The 20,180-nt window shown below is 43.5% G+C and overlaps 1 protein-coding gene across 9 annotated transcripts in view; it reads right to left on the reverse strand.

The window, feature by feature from the left end:
- LOC122543561 (uncharacterized) overlaps positions 1-8,989 on the reverse strand; it is a 696,117-nt gene extending 687,128 nt beyond the window's left edge. For 2 of the 9 annotated variants that reach the window (XR_015751539.1, XR_015751538.1), the window contains exon 1: positions 8,765-8,978. The gene's annotated coding sequence lies outside the window, so the exon portion shown is untranslated. Of the gene's footprint in view, positions 1-2,986; positions 3,463-5,256; positions 5,875-7,909; positions 8,010-8,764 lie in introns of those variants that run through there. The other 7 variants (XR_015751534.1, XR_015751533.1, XR_015751535.1 and 4 more) reach the window with 7 other exon arrangements.
- Between the last annotated feature and the right edge of the window lie 11,191 nt (positions 8,990-20,180).

Consider the following 20,180-nt stretch of genomic DNA (forward strand, 5'->3'; position numbering starts at 1 on the left):
CAGCATCCAGGGAACAGGAGAATTGACGTTTCGGGCATAAGCCCTTCTTCAGGAAGAAGGGCTTATGCCCGAAATGTCGATTCTCCTGTTCCCTGGATGCCTGACCTGCTGCGCTTTTCCAGCAACACATTTTCAGCTCAGGAAATACTTGATGCAATCAGGCAGCTCCAGAGTGGTAAGGCACCTGGTCCAGATGGATTTCAGGTTATATGGATTAGAATAAAACAAAGAGTTTATAGGAGTATAAACTGGTCCACTTATGGACATGTACAACTATTCATATAGTCAGGGCTGCCTTCTGCCTTCGTTGAAAGAGACGAATATCTCCCTCATTCTCAAAAAAGGAAAGGACCCAGAAGATTGTGCATCATACAGACCAATATCCTTGCTAAATGTAGATTTTAAAATTCTTTCTTAAACATTAACCAAAAGAGGACCAGACAGGGTTTATCAAGGGCTGTAGATCATCTAATAATATTAGAAGGGTTTTGAATGTGATCCAAGTCTGTCATCAGGAAAGAATACCGGGAATAGTAGTCTCATTGGACGCAGAGAAGGCATTTGACAGGGTTGAATGGTCAAACCTGTTCTATACATTGGAAAGGTATTTGCTAAATGGGTCTCAACATTGTATAATGACCCCAAAGCAGTTGTGATCACCAATGGCTTAGGCTCGGATAGCTTCAATGTGGGTAAGGGCTGCCGTCAGGGATGTCCCCTCTCACCGTTGCTATTCACGCTAATAATTGAGCCACTAGTGGAAGCTGTACGGGCGGACTCTAATATAATGGCCCCGAGGGTTGGCACGGGTAAACATAAAATTACCCTTTATGCAGGTGATGTTCTCCTTTTTCTTAGTAATCCTTTGATGTTTGTGCCCCGCCTGATCCAAGTTATTAATTTATTTAATGCATTCTCAGGCTACAAAATTAATTTCTCAAAATCAGAGGCTATGCCGATGGGTGGCCTTGCTAGTATGTCCCACTTATTGGACGGATCTCACTTTCCCTTTCAGTGGTCTCTGGGTTTTTTTTTTATATTTAGGTATTTTTATCACCCCAGTATTTGGCCAGCTGTAAAAGGCCAATTTTGTGCATCTATTGGAAAGGATAAGGCAGGACCTTCATGCTGGGGAGACCTTCCAATTTCCTGACTAGGTAGAATAACTCTAATTAAAATGAATGTCTTGCCCCGTCTCTTATACCCTATGAGAATGCTCCCAATGATACTGCTGAGGCCAGCACTGCGCAAATTGTATGGTTGACTTGGTTCTTTCATCTAGAGTCATAGACGGCCCCTCATTAAGTTAAGGAAGCTACAGCTTCCACAGGCAAGGGGAGGGCTGGATTTTCCAGACTTTAGGAAGTATCAGCTGAGTTCCCTTTTAAGCTACATAGCCGATTGGGAGCGTCTGACCCACAATCAATCTGGCTGGACATCGAGGCTTCTCAAGTAAAGTGCCCTCTCATTTACCTCATCTTTAGATAAGATGAAAGTCATTATGGACCATTGTAAAAACCCTGTAGTATTAAACACAATTAAAGCCTGGAAGATAATACAGCAAAACGAGGATAATTCACATAAAACCTCCCCTTATACTCCTATAATGGGGGCATGAGGCTCACAGATGCCACATTTAAATCCTGGAGGTCCAGGGGTATCTCCTGTTTAGGGGATCTGTTTGATGAGGGGGTCTGCACCAGAACAGCTGCACCAGAAATTTGGACTACTTAATGGAGACCTCTTTTGATACTTCCAGATTCGAGATTACATACAGAAGACTACATTATTAGATAGGAGAAAGTGAGGTCTGCAGATGCTGGAGATCAGAGCTGAAAATGTGTTGCTGGAAAAGCGCAGCAGGTCAGGCAGCATCCAGGCAGCATGCCCGAAACGTCGATTCTCCTGTTCCCTGGATGCTGCCTGACCTGCTGCGCTTTTCCAGCAATACATTTTCAGCTCTACATTATTAGATAGCCTTTATAAATCAGGTAGAGAACGTAGAGTGTTGTGGCCAATGTATTTACCCTCAGTCAGCACTCTCTATCATTTATTACATAACGAAGTGTCAGAAGACATGGTACATTAGAACTTGGCAGTTAAAAATACTCTATAGGACTCATATAGCACTAGGATGATTGGCAAAATTTAGGGCAGGAGCATCTCCAATTTGTCCCAAATGTAAAATAGAGGTGGGCACTCTCACACACTGCTTATGGACATGTCATAAGATCTGTAAATACTGGGTCAGAGTAGCAAATGCTTTGACAGAAATCTTGGGAACGGAAATTAGAGTAGATCCAGTGTTTTTTCTTCTGGGCTTTTCGAGCTTGCCTTCCCTGGATGTGCACGGGATGAAATTATTTTCCATTCTCTCCTTTTGTGCAAGGAAAAATATCTTAGTAAACTCGGTAGCTGAGGACCCTCCAGGACTTCCGAATTGGCACAGGTTAATCATGGAATATATTCCCCTTGACTTCCTTACAAATATGTGCACTAAAAAACTGAATTATTCTATAAAATATAACAGCCCTTTCTGAATTACATAGATATAGATATTTCAGCCATTTTGTCAAGGGCTTTCATCTAGTTGGGGTAGCGGTTCTGGCCGGTCCGGGGCCCCTTGGGACAGGAATCCCACATGAATACGGGTTTTATTATGACTTGATGTTAATTCGTTCTGAGCATGTACTTCACTATTTAATTACTATGTTATCCTTTTTTTCCCTTGAGTAACTTAAGATATTTTATTATACGCTCTGGTTAGTTATATGTTAGATTAGTAGTTAGTTAAGTTTTGACTTTTTCTTTATCTTTTCTTTTTGTTTGACAGGTTTTGGTTATTATTTATTTAATTGTATATTAGTGTTTTTTTTATTTTGGAAGTTTGTAAAAATGTTAAATTTTCAATAAAAATATGTATTTTAAAAAACATTGACATTCCACTAACATTTATAAAAAATATTTAATGTAGTTAACAATGTGATACTGATACGATAATTTATTTTTGTGATTTTGATTGAGGAATAAATATTGGTCTGGACACCCAGAAAAAAAAGATTTTTCATGTTCTGTACAAATCTTCTGGGATGCCCAGTAATCTCCCCATACAAGCTGTTATTTTCATCAAATAATGTGACAGTTATTGACTTCCATCAACCTCTTCTGTCCTGGGAAATTTCCTTTCTCTGCAAAGTTTGGTTCACATTGGCAAGTTCAATCCTCCTCCATTTCTCCGGAACACACTTTATAATGTGTAACATTCTCAGTGTCCGCGTAACGTTCAGTGGGGAAAATATTTTCAGTCTCGCAGTTATACACAATTCCTCAGAAATGTTTTTGATAAATGCACTGCTCCCATGAAAGCTGGTGGTTCCACAGTTAAAATGCTTTCAACAGCCCTTTTTCTTATTTACGCACCTTCCCAGGATACAGGATTTCTCCCACCAGAAACTGTTTGCCCTGAAAAAAAATCCAGCGGGAAGATCATTATGCAGCTATCAGTAAAAATGTCTCATTTGGTTCACCAATGATAGAAATGTAAGAACCTGTTTGCTTGGCTGCTCTTTGCTGTTTCCCCTGTAACTGTTCAAAATGTTTAGTTTTATACCCCAAAATGTCAGATCATTTCATTGGTTTGGTGTCATTCCAAACAGTAAAATTAAAATTCAATAGGATTTTGGTATCAGTGGCATAATTTAAACTGATTGGTCCAATTGGAATTTGTTTTTGTTCCATGGCAATGCAACTCCAGCTATTTGTTTCAACCAAATGTTACATCTTAAAATTCTTCACCACACTCTGTGCTTTCAGTCAGTCCTTGCTCACTTCATCTTTCTCTCAAAGGTACAGTGCATACCTACACTTTCATAACACCATCCAAATGTCTTTTAAATATTGTAACTTGTACCTGCCTCTACCACTTTCTCTGGAACTTCATTCACTCACAAACCACTCTGTGGAAAAAGCTTATCTCAGGTTCTTTTTAAATCTCTCTCCTCTCACCTTAAAAAACGTCTCCTAGTTTTTAATTCTCCTTCACTAAGGAACAGACATTTGCTATTCACCTTACCTACAACCCTCATGATTTTATAAGTCTCTATAATGTCACCCCTCAACTCCTACACTCCAGTGAAAAAAGTCCGAGCCTCTCCTTATAACTTAAACCTTTCAGTCCTGGCAACATCCTGGTAAATCTTTTCCAAACCCTCTTGAATAGTATTCTTTCTATAACAGGGCTACCAGAACTGTACTCAGTACTCTAAGTGGCCTCAGCAAAATCCTGTACAACTCAACATGACGTCCCAACTCCCACACTCAGTGTTCTGAATAATGAAGGCAAGTTCGCTAAACACCACCTTAACCACCCTGTCTAGTGGTGATGCAACTTTCAAAGATCTATGTACCTGAAACCCCGTCCCCCAGATGCAATATCTGCAGAGGTGAAAAACGTAACAGTTTCTGACAATACTAACTATAGATTCACTGTTGCTTCTGACACACAACATTGGAAACTTAGTGCAGGAGGCTGAAAGAAATGGGCAGCTTGAAAACAAAAACCTGTTGGATCTCATATTTCAATGTCTGAATCCGATGGTAAGTCAGGTAACCTTTATTATGCCCCAACTTCAGATCTCCCTAGTAAAACAGTGTATGAAAAGTAGCTTATTTCATTTTAAAATGGATTAAGGTCAAACAGAAAACACACCCCACCCTCCACTTTCTTTACTATTGGTCAGCACAGAGTTGTCCCTTTGTAATTGGATCCTTGGTCCAACCTTAACCCACAGGAATTGCCTCACTCAGCAATTTCAACCCACGCACTGTATCCAAATAAATTTCTCCCCACTCATTCCCCATGCATGACGGAAGGTAGTCAAGAGTCAACCACACTGCTATGTGTCTGGGGTCACGTGTAGGCCAGATCAGATAAAGGATGCAGCTGGGACAACTGAGTGGCAGTTCCCGCAATGGCAGTTTCCCTCCCTAAAGTGAATCAGACAGGGATTTTGGATTTTGCCCTGAAAATGGTTTCATCGTTAGATTCTGAACTCCAGATTTCTGACTGAGTTCCAATTCCGCCATCTGCCATGAAGGGATGCAAACCTGGGAGTGCCCAGAACTGGGATGATAGTCCAGTTGATAAAGGCACCTGGCCATCGTTCCTTCAATCCCCCTGCGATGGCACATGATCTCGCCAGTGTGGCAGATCATGTGCCATCGCAGGTAGAAGGAGTTGGTGAAGCCGGAGGAGCTGGTGAAGCCCTTCCCACACTGACAACAGGTGAGCAGGTTGTCTCCAGTGTGGACCCACTGGTGGGTCAGCAGCCCAGAAGAATCGATGAACCCCTTCCCGCCCTCTGAGCAGGTGAATGGCCTCTCTCCCGTGTGGACCCGCTCGTGCCAGCAGATTGCACAGCCAACTGTATCCCTTCCCACAGTCGGTGCAGGAGAATGGCCTCTCCCTAGTGCAAACGCGTCTGTGAGTTTCTAGCATCGAGGGGGAAAGGAACCCTTTCCCACAAACTTCACATTTCCATGGTTTCCCCATGGGGACGAGCTTTCCTTGTGTCACTCTGGATTTGAAATTAAAACAGAACAGGTACACAGAACCTGTCCCCAACATGACAGGTGAGATTGATCCCCCAAGCTGAGTAAATGGTTTGAAGCACTTTTCAGTCAGGGCACTGTATCTTCCTCACTCGGGTGTCTCAGTATTCTTCCTGCCACACTCGAGTCCAAAATCTCTCAAGCTAACAAAAGCAAACGTTTCTTCTGTATTGGAGGCGGCTGATATTCAAGTCCCAATGAATCAAGTAGCTCTGCCAGAAGTCGATGTATTAATTGTTTCCAGATTTCTTTCCGCCTGTTTTCCTGCAAAAGAAATTCACGAAGTAAGTGATTCTTGTCAGTACAGTTAAATAATGTAAAATAGGTGGCAATTCCTGTAGTTTGCCAGATGCCTGATCACATATTATCTAGGACATTGAAACCTGAAAACCCTCATGCAGCCAGATAGCCTTAAGTGTGTATGGAGGAAAACTTCATTTCGGTGACAATGAGCTGGAACAAGCTGCCTACGAAGGTGTTGAAAATGGAGCTGAGTCAAGGACATAATAATGAAATGTCAAGGCTGCTTGAGAAAGGAAAGCCAGTAAAGTTGCTAAATGATTTCCTGCTGTCCTAGTAAATAAAAAGATGACAAGAAATACAGTATGTGACTCCATTACTACATTAGACAAAGAATAATTGCCACGAAGCTTTAACAGCCAATAATATCAGATCTACACCATATGAAGTAACATATGTCTACATTTGAAATCAAAGTGCCAATCCCTTAAATGCTGCTCAGTTCCATGAAAACTACCCTTTTAATTGTGAACATGAGGAAAGAAGTAATCCTCTTCTAAGGTGCAAACTGTATACGTGCCAAACGGAGGGAATATACAATGAAATACCTTTAGGAGGGACAGAGAGCATCTGAGCACCTTTGCAAAGTCTGCTCCCTCCCTGGATTGACTCCAAATAAACAGCGTCTCTCTCTCTCCTTCTCCCCCTTCTCCTCGCCCCCCACCCCCCCCGAAGATTGAGGAATGGAAAGGGGGAGACATTGCTTTGCTCCCAGATGTTGCCCAAAGGGAGGGAGTTTCACTCTGAAACTGACAGACCTGCTTCCACGTTGTGACATCCACAAAGGCTGGGGGGGGGGGTGCAGACAATGGGCTGGCAGTGAATGTAGTGGTGTGAGTCTTCTACTCAGTATTTTACTATTTGGTGGAGTTCCTTGCGCTTGCCCTGCAGTTGAGGCATGTGGGGAGGGGTGGATACTTTGCAAACTCCCTTCGCTCTCCTCCAAGTCAATGCAGTTTGAGTTCAAGCAAAGCACGGGGTTTCATTTTAGCTTCACACTCAGAAAACCGCCTCCTCTGTGAATCCAACACTTTACATCCCCCTCCACTCCATGGAAATAGTAATTTGTGAGTTGCTAATATCCTGTTGTAGGGGTTTGGTAGAAAATGATTTTATCACTCTCAGACCCATAGTCTCACTACCTGGGACACCATTGTACAGACTAGCCAAGGAACTCCACCGAATAGTAAAACACTGAGTAGAAGATTCATACCACTCCATTCACTCCACCCAAGAATTCCTGAACACCAAAGACCCCAAGATAGAAGAGGATGGCCTGCATTGACGTAATAGCCATGTACACATCCATTAACATTAACCTGGCCAAAGAAACACTGAATACATTACTAGAAGAACCAAAGGCACAAATACCAAACAGCGCCAACTTACTTCATCAGCAAAAATAACACTGTCAAGCTATTGGACATGTGCCTTACCACTCACTTCACATTCAATAACAAGCCCTACAAACAAATCAATGGAATACCCATGAAACCACCAGTATCAGGGTTCCTAGCAGAAGCAGTAATGCAGAGACTCAAACAAACAGCCCTCCCAACTATCCAACCCAAACTTTGAGTCGGCTGCGTGGATGACACCTTTGTCATCACAAAATGAAACAAATTAGAAGAAACCTACAATACCATCAACAATATCCTTACTGGCAGAAAATACACAAAAGAGAACAACAAACATTTCTAGATGTCACAGTAGAGCGAACAGTCAATGGGGAACTTCAAACCAGTGTCGACAGGAAAACAACCGACACGAACCAAATACAGGAGCAATCATCTCAACACCCACAAACGAAGCTGCATCAGGACATTATTTCAACAAGCCATCATACACTGCAGCACAGAGAAACTACGAACAGTAGAAGAGAAATACCTACACAGCATATTCGATAAGAACAAGTACACAATCAACCCAGTCCACTCATTTCTCAACAATAAACCCAAACAACCAAACACGACGTGCCCAGAAACCCTGGCCACATTACCTAACAAAGGCATCTCTGAAATGACTTCCAGATTACTCCAACCTCTTGGCATCATGGTAGCCCACAAACCTACTAACGCACTTAACAGCGGCGAATGAACCTAAAAGAGACCATACAAACAACCACCAAAACGAATATCATTTATGAAATATCATGCAAAGAACATAACAAAGATTACATCAGTAAAACAGGCAGAAAACTAGCCACCAGGATACTTGAACATCAACTCGCCACAAAAAAACATGACCAACTATCACTAGTATCCTTACATACAGTTGAAGGAGGATACTACTTTGACTGGGACATGACACCAATCCTAGGACAAACCAAACACACACGAGGATTGCTCAAAGCATGACATTCCAATCAGAACTCCATCAATACATATATTGATCATGGACCCCATCTACCATCCTCTGAGAAAAAGAATCGGAAATGATATCACCCTAAGAAGCCAAAACACACGAAAGCAAGCAGGACATAACACCAGCGCTTCACCAGAGGCTCACTGATGATGTTACCCAGTAAGGGTACGAAATATCTGAAAATGAACCTTCCAGCTGAGCGAGCAAACTTATATCCTGAATGAGAAAATTCCAGTTGACACAAAGGCTGCCACGAGCTTGGAATTCTCTCCCGGAAATTAGGTAATGGTGCCCTCACCAAGATGGCCGCCCCCGCTCCAAGACAACATGCACCTTATCCTCACAAAAGATGGCGGCCGGTTGCCCGGGCAACCCGAAGGGGCCTTCCTCAGTGAAGTAGACACTGGGCCTGTGGGGCTTTTATTCGGGGCCTCCCCCTCGGAGTTTATAAACTCCCCAGTCTCCCTCCTCCCGCGGGTCCCAATCCTACCCTGTCTCACTGTCTCCTCTCCCCGGGGGCAGGAGCCAGGTCTTGGCGCTCGGGGCCTGGCGACCTCCCCGGGATGTTCCTGAAACCTGGTCCTGTTCTGAAGGAGGATCCCCGGACCCGAAACACCTCCTCACATTCCTCCCGACACGAGCTGCCGGACCTGCTCAGCTTTTTCCAGCGGCTCCTGTTCTTGTTCCTTAAGCCACCGGCGCCATTCCTCTCCCACACTCAGCAACACTGTCTTTGTCCCGCTAGAGGACCTACACTGCACATGCGCCAGCCAACAAAGGGCGGGGTCCCGGTGTATGACGTCAGACGACCAAAGGGTCCTGTTCCTCCAAACAATCGGAGACGCCGGGGGCGGGGCTATCGTTTTACCAGCCGCCAGAAAGGTGTGTTTTTAAAACAAGGTTAAACGTAGTCTTTTAAAATTTTTCAGCCTGTTCAGAAATGTTATTCCAGACCTCTGGAAGGCTGAAACATTAGGAAACTTTCAAACATAAACGAAAGGATACTAAAAAAGGAATAAAAGTAAATTACTAAAAGAAACTAGCACAAAATATCAAAAAGAATAGCAAAAGCTTCTGTTGGTATGCTGAAGGGGATAGAGTCGCTAAGGTAAATGTTGGTCCCTGATAAATGAAAACGGTGAGTTAATGGGGAACACTGAAATGGCACAAATGCTAAATCAATACCTTTCCTCAGTTTTCACATTGGAGCACAATACTACAATTCCTATTGGAACGGGCAAGGCAGAGGCTATAGAAAGGGTAGAACTTAAACAATCAGCGTTGACAGGGAAAAGGTACACAGCAAACTATTAGGATTGAGGGCAGACAAGTCCCCTGGGCCTGATGGCCTACATGCTAGGGTACTAAAGAAAGTGACAGTGGAGAAAGTGGATTCATTAGTTATAATATTCCAAAATTCCCTGGACATGGGAAAGATTCATCCAGTTCAAGACTGAGATAGATAGTTTTTGATTGTCAAGAGGATCAAAGGCTATCGGAAGAAAGTGAGAGAATTAATTTGAGAAACTTATCAACAATATTGTATGGTTGGCTCAATGGGCTGAATGGCATAATTTCTGCTCCTATGTCTTATGATCCTACTGTTCCAGTGGATTGGAAAAACGCTAATGTAATGCCTGCTTTCAAAAAGTGAAGGAGGCAATATGTGGTAAAATGCAGATCAGTTAGTTTAACATCTGTTGTTGGGAAGGTGTTAGAATCAATTCTCGAGGAAGCAATATCAGGATATTTGGCAAGTCAAGACTCTATCCATCAGAGTCTGCATCGTTTAATGAAGGGCAAATCATATTTGACTAATTTATTAGAGTTCCTCAACGATGTAACAAGAGAAGTGGATAATGGGGATCTTGCAATTTACAGAAGCATTTGCCAGTGTGCCACACAAAAGGTTAATTCAGAAGGGAATATATCAGCTTGGATAGGTGACTAGCTGATGGGCAGAAAACAGACAGTCCAAATCGATGGCTTTTTTTTCTGGATAGCAAGATGCAACGAGCGAGATGCCACAGGGTTTGGTCCTTGGACCCCAGCTATTTACAATCTACATTAGCAACTTGCATCTAGGAATAAAAGGCTCCATAGCGGATGACACAAAAATAGGTGGGATGGTAAATTGTAATTTAGAACCTTAGGAGAATGGGCCAAAATGTGGTAGATGGAGTTTAACGTGGATAAGTTAATAATGTGGATAACGTAGTCATGCATTTTTGTTGAAAAAAAAACAGGAAGGCGATCTATTACCTAATTGGGGAGACAGTTTGGGGTGCTCTGGTGTAGAGGGATCTGGGTATCCTCGTTTAGTCACAGAACACCAGCATGCAGGTTCAGCAGATAATAAAGAAAGTGAATTGAGCGTTGTTTTCATAACTAAAGGAATAGAATATAAAGGTAAGGAAGTGTTGCTGCAACTATACATGGCACTGCTGAAGGATTGTGCACCGTTTGAATCCTCTTATTTTAGCAAAGATGTAGTGACATTGGAGGCAGTTCACAGGAAGTTCACTAGATGGTTCCCAGAGATGAGGGATTTGTCGTATGAAGAGAGATTGAACAGATTCTCTAGAATTTAGAAGAATGAGGGCAGATCAAATTGAGGTGTTGCAGTTAATAAAAGGTATGGATAAAGTAGACGTGGTGTAGATGTTTCCTCTTGTGGAGCATTATGGGATGAAAGGTCATAGATTTAGAATAAGGGGTAGCAAATTTAAAACAGAGTTGAGGGGAAACTACTATTCCCAAAGGGTTGTGAATCTGTGGAGTTCACTTCCCCAAAATGGTACATGCTGGGACAGTGAGTAAATTTAAAGAGGAGTTAGACAGATTTTCAACTGGTGATGGGATGAAGGGTTATGGGAGAAGGCAGGAAAATGCGGGTGATGAGCATATTAACCATAATCGAATGGCTCAGCAGACTTGATGGGCCAAATGGCCTCATTCTGCTTCTATATCTTATGAACTTATGAAATCTGGAACAGGCAAACATTGAACCCGATCCAGGGTTAGAGTCACTACCTCTGTGTTACAAAACTTCCGTAAAAATATCAAATCCTCCCCAGCAGGGAATTGCATCCCCAGTCTCCTGAGCCACAGGTGGGGTCACTAACTACTACACTACCGAGGATGCTGGACAGTTGCAAGATGATGGAGATAGGAGTGGAGAATGGGTGGGTGTTTCAGGAACTATTACAGACATGATAGTCTGAATGGCCACTTAATATACTGTAACATTCTAAAACATTCTAAACCAACCAATGATCTAACCTGTGCCGTACAAGCGCAGTCCCCCCAAGGAGTCACCAGAGTAATGTACGGGCTGTAGGAAAAGATCGAATTCTCTATTTGACATGGAATGTAATCCCAACACGCACACCAGGAAGCGGTGATCCACTTGTTCCATAATCACTTGTGAGAAGGGAATCACTGACTAATTCGATCCCAAATACATCAGCGACTTCCTATTGGATTATTTAGTGCTTTAGTTATTCAATGGGTCATAATTTCTGCTCACAGGATCTCAGTCAGTTATGCCATCTGCTATTTTGTATGGTCAGTCAGGGAGGATCAGTCAGACCGATGTTTTATAATGATCCATGATTGGGGAACTGCAGGGATTGGGATTAGGACCCCAGGTATTCACAGTATAAATCAATGATGTAGATGAGAGAATTAATTGGAATATTTCACAAATTGCAGATGACACAAGGGTGAGCTGTGAGGAGGATGCAATGTTATTTGGACAGGCTGAGTGAGTGGGTAAATGTATGGCAGGTGCAGTTTAGTGTGGATCAATGTGAGGTTATCCACTTTGGTGACATTAGTAGGAAGGCAGATTATTTGAATAACTGTAACCTGGGAGATGAGAATGTTCACCAAGAATTAATCCAAGATGGAAGACGGGAAAACTATGTGATTGTAAGAACTGCTCCTTTTTTGAGATGTTTTAGGTGTTGGAGCTGATTTATTTCAAATTCCAGGAGCATAATTACTGTTTTTTTATGCTGTTGCAGTGTTTTGGAACTTTGGAGTAAACAAGTGAAACCAATAGCACTTTTAAAAGGGAGAAAATCAGCCAAAGGCAGCGAGCACATAGTCTGTATGGAAGAGGGAAATAAACCTACACTGCTAACTGACACAGCAGTGAATCTGTGCAGTTACTGCCTTTGTTGTTTGAATTCATATATCTCTGGACATCGGAGTGCATCTAGGAAAAATGAACAAACTTCAAAATTCACAGCTGATCTTGGAGCAACCTGTGTAGGAGAGCTGACAACATGGGTAACAGATAAGTGCATAGTTTTAATGAGTAACCTTAAAGTACAGTAGTGAACAGAGTGGGTTATTTCTTGATTATATGTTTTATTGAAATCTGCCTCTCAATTACATTTTAAAAATACAAACCATAAGTACTAAGTTAGCCTGGAGTACTGTCTTTTAGAGCAAAGCCGGTGGGTGCTATTTTCTGGGTCTGTAGATTTGTGAAGGAGCAAAGAACGCCTTCAGTGGAGTGATATGCTCTTCTTGCCCGAGGTGGGAATTTAACATAGAACATAGAACAATACAGCACAGAACAGGCCCTTCAGCCCACGATGTTGTGCCGAACATTTAGGGAGAGTTTACGTGTTATTGAGGGTCATGTCCGTAGAAAGTGGCTTTGGCTGTGAATCCTATCATATTGAATGGATCAGTTAGCGCGACAGTTAGAGGCAGTGAGGAATTTACAAGAGCTAAGGGGGTGTGACTGATGGCCGTTCAAGGAAGGGAGAAAAGTCGCAGATACAGTCAGATAGATGGAAGACTCCAGGAAAGGTAGGAAGGATAGGCAGGTAGTGACCCAGAAAAAGCGATCTACACAGAGACCAGGGAGCGACTTCCCCATCCAACCGCCATCCTGATGTAAAGCAGCTCTTTAACTAATCTGCCCGTGGTTCCAGACTGGGTTCAGGGATTCCAGCTCACTGACCTTCGGTCTTCAATAAGCAACCGCTTCAAGGTGTTCCTCACCTCGAGCTGCTTGTCTCCGGCTGCAAGCGGTTCTGAATCGGGCTCTGGGAGCCGCTGAGACTCGGTGTCACTGAGGCTGCGTGATGCTTCCAGAAGCAGCACAGCGCAGATGCCCCAGGGACAGTCGATCTCCATATTGCGATTGCGCAGTGCCGCCCCTTAGCGGAGACAGACCGTATTCCGCTCGATAGAGGATTCTGGGTACTCTCTGCACCATTCCACTCAGTAAATTATGCATGTAAAGGTAACCTATGGAATCTGTAGCAGTTCGTCTGTAGACAAACATTTCACCGGAGTTTTGGAGAATTAGAGGGATCTCAGAATAACGTCAATAACTCTGACAGGTTAAACAGGGCGTCGAAGGAATGTGTTCCAGGTGACTGGGGTGTCCAGAACCAGACGTCGCAGTCTCATGCATGTAAATGGCTATGAAAGATTGCGAGCCGAAGAATTTTTTTCAGCCAGAGATTGGGGAATTTTCTCAAGCAATAAACAGTTGAAGCTATTATATTGTATGTTTTCAAATGATTTCCATGTAGTTGTTAAGGCGAAAGGGTCAAAAGGCATGGAAAATCGGGAATAAGGCCCTGAATTCACAGAGCAGGAGCAGGCTTGAAATGCCTGAATTACCCTATTCCAGCTCCATTCCCTCTCAACCTCAAGGCAGGAACAAACTACCCTGAAGCTAGAAAATAGAAATAAAGACAGAAGATGCTGGAAATACTCAGTACAGCAGCAATTATGGAGAAAAACAGAGTTAATTGTTAAGATCAGCATCGTTTCATCGGAACCCTCTTCCGATGATACATTTTTTTGGCAAATAACCTAGGAAGTGGATTGAAAAGGTTACAAAAGTTCTATGACCACTCCACTGCCTGTTGAGGACAAATATTCTAGATTAGATTACATTACAGCGCCCATACATTTACCCCTTTTAACTTAACACTACGGGCAATTTTAGCATGGCCAATTCACCTAACCCGCACATCTTTGTGACTGTGGGAGGAAACCGGAGCACCCGGAGGAAACCCACGCAAACACGGGGAGAACGTGCAAACTCCACACAGTCAGTCGCCTGAGTCGGGAATTGAAACCGGGTCTCTGGCGCTGTGAGGCAGCGTGCCGCCCATATTCATCGCTATATTACTCTGCTCTTGTACATCGTTCAGGGGAGCACCTTTTATTTTGTACTGTCTCATCCGTAGGAAGCCCTGCAGTAATCCCGTACACTGTTTCAAATAACAATGTCCTCCGGGGGACATGAAAAGTCATGAATGATAAGATCGTCAGTCGTAATTTCCTGCACAGAACTGATTTTGCCCGTTCTGCTCCTTCCCTATTCCAATGTATGAGAGAGATTTGCAGAGCGTATCCCATCCCCCAGCACAGCCTGCAGTAGAGGAAGATAGTTTAATCCATCTGTCAACGGAAACAACCCAATCACGGGGAAATGGGACAAATTACACCGTCCCTGGAGCAGGGGACAGAATGGAAATAAGCTGTTCATTGCTGCTTTCATTGCCCTAAGCAATGGGCTTTAATTTCTAATCAATCTGTTCAGAGATGTTATTAACCACCACTGGGATAGATGGAACCTGAACACGGGTCTCCCATATCCGAGGTAGGGACACTACCACTGTGTGTGTGTGTGTGTGTGTGTGTGCCACCTGGTTTAGTGGTAAGTGGCTCTCCCTGGTTGGTCTGGCGGGATGATTCTTGCTTCGGGTGAATGGAGAGAATGCAAGAGGTTGCGGTTCAAGCACCTTGTTTGTTTGATTAGGTTCGTTTATTCGTCTTTTAAATCAAATATTTGACAGTGCGTTAAGGTGGCTTTTTTTTAAAATGTGTTGTTCAACTCGTTTAATTCTAGAATCCGAGCTAGAAATGACCAGAGGTTACTCGCTGAATGTGTTCAGAGTATAGATTCGAAGTGACCATGACTCAAAGTATGAAAGTCTGGAGTGGCTCATGAAATAGCGCAGTGACTGTGAGTAAAATGATGGAAAATTGCGGTCGAAAAGGAGGCGATCCTGAAGCAGAAACATGAGGACAAAAGTGTTTCATTTGCTGTGAAAGGCACTGCTTCACAAAGTGGGGACTATTGAAGGAAAGCAGTGACGGTGATTACCTTTCTGGTTGTTCACTTTGTGAAAGATCCCATTGCTGCGCATGTAACGTCACAACTCTGCAGCATGTCAGCCCTAACTGTGCATGCGGCCAGTGGTGCACACATCAGGAGATTGTAAGGTTAATTCCTACTGCACTCGAGTGCAAGTCACGACTTCGTTTTATATCCAAACACATCTTTCTCATTGTCCTGAAGCCGAGGTGTGGTTTGAATTCCTGATGGGCTGGAATGAATGAGAATCCTTTAACTGTCTCACATCAATAAATGTGCCCGAGAGCATCAGTCAATCTCACAGCGCTGTCAGAGGAGGGGAAACTGAAATAGTCCTACAGACTGCTCATGGGCACCATTCCATTTCCCAAACTCACCAACCCAACCACTGCAGTCCTGGGATTGGAAACGAAACAGAACAGCAAACCTTCTCATCAGATTTGTGAAACTTCCGAAATACTTTGGGAATTGGAATCAGATGGGAATGAAAGATGAGCTGTCCGGCTGAGCAGAGACCGACAAGGCAGCTCTCCTTCCTTTTAGAGGCTGCAACATTGACTCTCAAGTGGTTGGGGACATTAACTGATCCGAGACGTTGAAAGGATTCCTGTCGGAGCTGTTTTGCTATTGTTACCATCAGGAACAATAAACTCAGATTCCCTGACTGGGAGTCGAACCCGGACCGCGGTGGTGAAAGCAGCAGATCCTAATCATTACACCACCAGGGATAAAAGCACCAGGGATAAAAGCAGCAGGGCCCGCATCATTTCTTAATGACACAGTTTTTGACCTGGGTTGATCGGAGATAAGTTTCTCCTTCGAAATGCTTGAGGCATCGAGTTTTTACCACACAGCAAGAGGCCCAACATCCCAGTTTGCCAGCATTTGTCCTGTAGTCTTGTGTGCTCTGACGTTTCAAGTGTTCATCTCAATGAACATTCCCCTGTATTGTTTTAGTCTCAAATAACACAACGATTGGGACTGAGGTTTGAGATGGGTTCACACACCCTTGGGAATTGAACTTCATTTTCAGCCACAAGATGAAACACACTGACACATGCCCCGGAGAGTGACAGCGGCCTCTGGAAAGAGCAACCCTCAACGAAGTAGGCTTATATTGCTCAATTTCAGACTTCAAAACCAGAGTGTAGTTACAGCAAAGAAAGGGAGCATTCGGTCATTACCCTGTCCATGTTCTTCCCCTATCTAATCACTGAGCTACTGAGGCAGTACTGTGTGTTTTGAGAGAGGGGTTCTCATGCACTACCAACAGCAATGTAGTAGATGATTGGACAGCTTGTATATTTAAAACAAGTCACAACAAAAAGAGTCAAGGGGATCATGTACAGAAGAATGGGAGAATGCAATGCCGAATCAGACAGTATCCAGAGTGATAGAACATAGAACATAGAAGAATACAGCGCAGTACAGGCCCTTTGGCCCTCGATGTTGCGCCGATCCAAGCCCACCTAACCTACACTAGCCCACTATCCTCCATATGCCTATCCAATGCCCGCTTAAATGCCCATAAAGAGGGAGAGTCCACCACTGCTACTGGCAGGGCATTCCATGAACTCACGACTCGCTGAGTAAAGAACCTACCCCTAACATCTGTCCTATACCTACCACCCCTTAATTTAAAGCTATGCCCCCTCGTAATAGCTGACTCCATACGTGGAAAAAGGTTCTCACGGTCAACCCTATCTAAACCCCTAATCATCTTGTACACCTCTATCAAGTCACCTCTAAACCTTCTTTTCTCCAATGAAAACAACCCCAAGTGCCTCAGCCTTTCCTCATACGATCTCCCTACCATACCAGACAACATCCTGGTAAACCTCCTCTGCACCCGTTCCAGTGCCTCCACATCCTTCCTATAGTATGGCAACCAAAACTGCACACAATACTCCAGGTGCGGCCGCACCAGAGTCTTATACAACTGCAACATGATCTCAGGACTCCGGAACTCAATTCCTCTACCAATAAAAGCCAGTACGCCATATGCCTTCTTCACCGCACTATTTACCTTTCAAAGATCTGTGTACATGGACACCAAGATCCCTCTGCTCATCCACACTACCAAGTATCCGACCATTAGCCCAGTACCCCATCTTTTTGTTACTCTTACCAAAGTGAATCACCTCACACTTAGCTACATTGAACTCCATTTGCCACCTTTCTGCCCAGTTCTGTAGATTATCTATATCCCGCTGTAACCTGCCACATCCTTCCTCACTGTCAATAACTCCTCCGACTTTCGTATCATCCGCAAACTTGCTCACCCAACCTTCTAGCCCCTCCTCCAGGTCATTTATAAAAATGACAAACAGCAATGGTCCCAAAACATCCTTGTGGAACACCGCTAGTAACAGCACTCAAAGATGAACCTTTACCATCAACTACTACTCTCTGTCTTCTTCCAGCCAGCCAATTCCCAATCCGAACCTCCAACTCACCCTCAATGCCATACCTCCGTATTTTTTGAAGTCGCCTACCATGGGGAACCTTATCAAACGCCTTACTAAAATCCATATACACCACATCTACCGCTTTCCCCTCGTCCACCTCCTTAGTCACCTTCTCAAGGAATTCAATAAGGTTTGTGAGGCACGACCTGCCCTTCACAAAACCATGCTGATTATCCTTGATCACATTATTCCTATCCAGATGTTCATAAATCCTATCCCTTACAATTCTCTCTAAGACTTTGCCCACAACAGAAGTGAGACTCACCGGCCTATAGTTACTAGGGTTATCCCTACTCCCCTTTTTGAACAAAGGAACCACATTTGCTATCCTCCAGTCTTCTGGCACTACTCATGTAGACAACGAGGACATAAAAATCAAGGCCAATGGCTCTGCAATCTCCTCCCTTGCTTCCCAGAGAATCCTAGGATAAATGCCATCAGGCCCAGGGGACTTATCTATTTTCACCCTTTCCAGAATTTCCAACACCTCTTCCCTACATACCTCAAAGCCATTCATTCTACTTAATTGTGACTCAGTATTCACATTGACAACAATGTCCTGTTCCTGAGTGATTACTGACGAAAAGTATTCATTCAGTGTCTCCCCAATCTCTTCAGCCTCCACACGCAACTTCCCACTACTATCCTTGACTGGACCTATTCCTACCCTAGTCATTCTTTTATTCCTGACATACCTATAGAAAGCCTTAGGGTTTTCCCCAATCCTACCAACTAAGGACCTTTCATGTCCCCTCCTTGCTGCTCTTAGCTCTCTCTTCAGGTTAAACAGAGATCATCCTGGGTGATCTAGGCTTTTAGATTCAGTCCTTTCACTGCCATGGCCTGTAATTGGATAACATTGATAGTAATAATATGAAATACTTTCTGATTTTTAAAAGCAGTATTATGTTGTATACGCACATACGTTGTCAAAATTGAGAGAAATTAATCTGATCCTTTTTGGATCCAATACTTGGGCTGAAACAGGACCATGTAAACTCTTGGATTATCATTAAAATCCGATATTAAACAGAGTCACTGTTTTCACAAAACTACAAATGGAGAGGCAGAGCTGGGAGATACAGGACTGAAAGAAGCAACTGCTCCTGCGTTTTCCCCACACCTTTTGATCCCTTCTATTCTAAGAACCAGTGCAGACGCAAAGGCAGAAGTCAATTGTAAAAAAAAAACGGAAAATGCTGGGAAGTCCTATCAGGTCTGGCGGCTTCTGAAAGTGTGATAGAGGTCAACACTAACACAACCTGATTGTCTTTACTTTGCATCCACGATATCTAATATCCTATTCACAATTCATTCTGGCACATCACGTTGCCTTTACATCTCCATTACAACATTCTTTTATTGTGCCATGTGGAAACTTTGTGTCAATTAATTGGGCACTGACGGGACAGTTATTTAAACGTGGGTACTATGAAACATGTTAGAAAAAGTCATACTGGATAAAATGAGGAGCCACTTCAAGAAATTTTGGGTTCATTCCGGAAAGGAAATGTAGAATTGTTCACAGAAAATTGTGATGAAAAGTCTCTCGAGTTTTTTTTTCATGAGAAGTGTTAATGATGCTAATCCAATCGACAGGATGAACATAGATTGGTAAAAGTATTTGGTAACAGTTGAGCGAAACCGAGATCTGAAGGAATGAAGGGGACAATCAGAGACAGCATTTCAGAACTCCGTTTTCTCCCACTGGTACTGCCAAACCTGCTGAGTTTCTCCAGCAGTTTCTCTTTTTGTCTGGTATTCTCAGCATCGGCAGTCTTTTCCGTTAGATATTAAATCAATTCAGAGACCCCTTTGTGCTTCCTCAGTGATTAAGATTTCCGTTTGGGGAACGTCTTCCGGAGCCGATTAAAAACCCAGACCTTCCTAGCCAAGAAAGCGTTTGGAGTGAGAACAAAGAGCACTACGTCCCTGGGTGGCTTCGAACCACCAACCGTTCGGTTAACTGCCGAACGCGCTGACCAATTACACCACAGAGACCGCCACCGATGCAGCATTCAGAATCTCTTCGGGGAGGCTATTAGTGAATTCATAATTCAGCCTGCCCCGCCTAGAATTACAATTGTTCTCTATCAGTTTTACTTTTCCATAATAAAACCTGGGACATTCAAAGTGGAGACATGGGGACAGTCTGATCCAACCATCTGCAGACACATCCATGTCACGAAGAACTAGCTCTCCTCCACCGGGGCCATCACCCTTCGAGCCTTTCAGTGTTTTGCCTGTTCCCGAGTTCTCTCATTGGCTCGGAGGCGAGAAGGGGTTTGAATTCCTGA

Source organism: Chiloscyllium plagiosum, unplaced genomic scaffold, assembly GCF_037043375.1.
Source record: "Chiloscyllium plagiosum isolate Xiang-an unplaced genomic scaffold, Cpla_swu_hap1 HiC_scaffold_27, whole genome shotgun sequence".
Classification (NCBI taxonomy): Eukaryota; Metazoa; Chordata; class Chondrichthyes; order Orectolobiformes; family Hemiscylliidae; genus Chiloscyllium; species Chiloscyllium plagiosum.